This window comes from Lepeophtheirus salmonis, chromosome 9, assembly GCF_016086655.4.
Source record: "Lepeophtheirus salmonis chromosome 9, UVic_Lsal_1.4, whole genome shotgun sequence".
Lineage (NCBI taxonomy): Eukaryota > Metazoa > Arthropoda > Copepoda > Siphonostomatoida > Caligidae > Lepeophtheirus > Lepeophtheirus salmonis.
In genome coordinates this window covers 3,764,732-3,768,308 of record NC_052139.2, presented here as the reverse complement: position 1 = coordinate 3,768,308, position 3,577 = coordinate 3,764,732, and positions in this window count along the sequence as shown.

The following is a 3,577-nucleotide window of genomic DNA, read 5'->3' as shown; positions in this document are numbered from 1 at the left end:
TTTTAATTTGATTTATTTTTGTTACAAGTTATTAAAAATATATTATATTTGTACATATTTTTCATACTTTGTGTGTACGTGTATATCTCAACATTTCATCAAGAATTTTTTTTTTTTTTTTGCATCCTACTATTCTTTGATCTCTACACATGTTTTCATCAAAAGAATTTTTTTTTTTCTTAGAAAAAACATTATATAAACTATGTAATTTAATGATTAAATCAGTCAGAGACTATTATAGTTATTATTTTTCTGAAAAATTTGTTAATTTTTTGAGCTATGACAAGTAAATCTAGACTGAATAGTACTACTTCTCATAGCAGTAATAATAGAACTGTCAAAAATCCATCTTATGGTCAATATTTTTTGGGAGAAGCATCTAACTTCTAGAAACAATTGTTTATCTTATCAAACTTATCTTCGAAAAGACAAAAAAGTGTAAACATACGTCTTAATAAACTTCAAATGAACGAAAAATCAATAATTATTATTATAGTTGATTTTTGGAGTATTTACTATCTATTCTATTAAGAAACAAAGGTATTAAAAGAACAAAGTACGTGTACATATGTGACCCGTTAAGACAAAATCAAGCTATTTTCTTTTCCTCAAAATTGAGTGCACTTAAAGTAGCCAAAATTTATCTTCACGGTAAAAGAATGAGAAATTAACACATTTTATTTAGTCAGGCCCATATTAGAAGAAATTATAAATCTCTTTCATCGAACAAAAGTTATAAATTATCTATAAAAGTCTTGGGTATCTTAACTCCTCCCCTGTTTTGTCAAAATAAAAACATGCTAGATTTATTTTTCGTCAATTAAATGCGGATTAACTTTGGGTTCTACTTAAATTAGAAATTTAATTACTTATGGAAGATAAAGTTCAACTAGAGTCCTAAATATTTAAGGGGAAAGTTGTCCTCTCTGGATGGTAAACTCTGAAGTAAACTGGGGAGATACCAATAATAGATGGAAGGAACCGGTAGAATATAATGGAGTGGATACCTAGTTAAAACATCAATTAAAGGTGAATATATTCTATAAAGGAGTTTTTAATGACCTTTCTAATTTTAATCTTAGTGCAAGACTTGAGATGGAGAGAGTTTTAGCGGAAGTAAATTAAAAATACAACAGAATTTTGACATTGAAAATGGATACTTTCGTTTTATCAGAAGAATAGAAAATAAATGCTTAAGATGAGTGTTTGGTGAAAATGTCTAGTAAAAAGATCTGCTTGGGTCTGATGGATAGGAAAATTGCAAGAGAGGACGTGAAACTCACTGCTACACAAGTATACACGGTAAAACTTATCAAGAAATGATCTTTTTTTTTTACTGCAGAGTGGAATTGGAGACCCCAGAACATTCATTATATGGTTTTAACGAAATAAGCAAAACATGGGTTCATTTAAGCCCAGTGATATATGGGAAATACAAAATATTTTTTTGATGAATGAGTTTCTGTTTTATCGATAGTGGCACAGAAAATAATTCAATTAATTTTATCATCACCAAAGCGAAGAGTATTTTCTATAAGTTTGATGTACAAAAACCTTATTGTCAGATAGTATAATTTTAAACCTTAAGAAAATTTAAATGTATCCTGGAATTATTTATGTGAGTATACGTGCATACAAAAAAATGGGTATTTAAATAACAATTTTCTGTGGCTTAAATGATTAATAAAAGTAATTTTATCGATGAAAATTGAGAATAATTTATACATATGAACTCCATTCAGTTATAAGAAAAATTACATTCTAGCTTGCCTTTATGTGAAGACGTGACATATGATGTTCAATAAAGAGGCGTATGTGTAATGACTTTTCTGAGGAAGATTATTTATTTCTCATATTTAATTTCTTAATATCCCAGTTTAATATTTTCCTATATAATAAATAAAAAATACATTTTTCATTACTAAAGGAATTGCATTAACTGGGGGCAATAAATCCTTACAAAGTTAGGTCACTCCTTCTCCTTCACAGTTGCATGAATGACATATGTATGTATGTACATATGTAGGTATTCAAAATGCATTATCTACGGTCATCTAACTGAGGGATAAGCTCCTCACAGAGTGACTTTGTTCTTTAAAAACAACAAAAATCAGGTGAATAAGAATTCAAGAATTTTTGAGTCTGTGATAACATAAAAATAAACTTTAAAAAAAGTGAAGAAATAGAGTGAAAATCCATTTTTTTTTTTTGTAAAATAAGGTATAGTCTCGTATACAGCTTGCCAAAATAGCTGTGTTGCAAAAAGGATTTTCTTAACACAATTTTATCTCCAATCAGTCATCAAATTAAAAAGATAAACCCATACTCAAAAGTTTGATGGATTCTGATTCATTTTATTTAATAAAATTCCCTCCAGCCTCAATTACAATCTCGATACGAAGCCGAAAGTGCGAGCAGCCATTTGACAATTGATCCTTTGGTAGATCCTGGAATTCCTCCTTGATACGACTTAAAAGTTCGTCTTTGGTGTTGCAAGAGGTTCGTTTGGATATTCAATCGAGCGCGCCCCACTCACAAAAAAAGTCCAACGTATCCAGCGAGCCAAAAGTCCGGCGTGATGAATTCGTCAAAAATTTACTCGCAGCCATTAGAGACATTTTTCCAAGTGTTCGCAGGAATATGAGTCCTGTTGCCACATGTAAGGCATCTCATTGGTAATCATGTCGATCCCGGGCTTCACCTTGGTCTTTAGAACTTCCAATTAGGACTAAGTGTTGACCCTGAGGCTTTGGTGGAACACATGTGGAGACATGATATGGTCTGTGGAGCTAACCTGTTTATGTTGTCTCGAAATCACCTTCAGAGGACTCCAATTTCCACTTAATCTTGCAAACAACCGTCTCACCTAGTCCCAGAGTTCGAGCAATCGTTATGTTCTCTTTCCCGGCTCGGATTCAAATGAGAGCTCTGTGTCTTTTCAAAATATTTGAGACAACAAATTCGTGAGTTGATTCCGTTTTTGTTTTGTTTTTAACTAGTGAAGGGTTGAACAAATTATTGTACCCTCTATATATAACTTGGTTCTTTATAGTTTTACAGCTTTGTGCACAGCCGTAAATAGTAAGTGATGGAAAAGCTAATTTTTGGAAGAGCTACGAGTTATATAACTGTCAAAATCACGGCCCAGTCCCGAGACTAAAAGTCAATTCACACATCCCTAAAATCCATGTAACTGATGTAATAAAATTTATGAGACATCTGAAATGTCTCCTTTCAAACTGTTTCAAAAAACAAAATACTTAATTCAGAATAAGAAACATTTGCGTAGATATGCAACAATTTATACAAATCATAACATATTTAAAAACATGAGCAAATTTTGTACGGCTGAGTTGTAGTTTATATGACCTGCGTAAACATAAAAACAATCCTGACCAAAATTAAGGAAAATAAGAAAAACAACATATTTTTAAAACTTCAAATATACTTACAGCCCAATATTTCATTGACATATTTGTATCAATTATAGGCTTTGTATTCAGACTATTGGTATGAATTAAGATACTCAAGACTTTCAGCTATAGTTTAGAGCTTTTATTTGATTTCAAAGACTTAT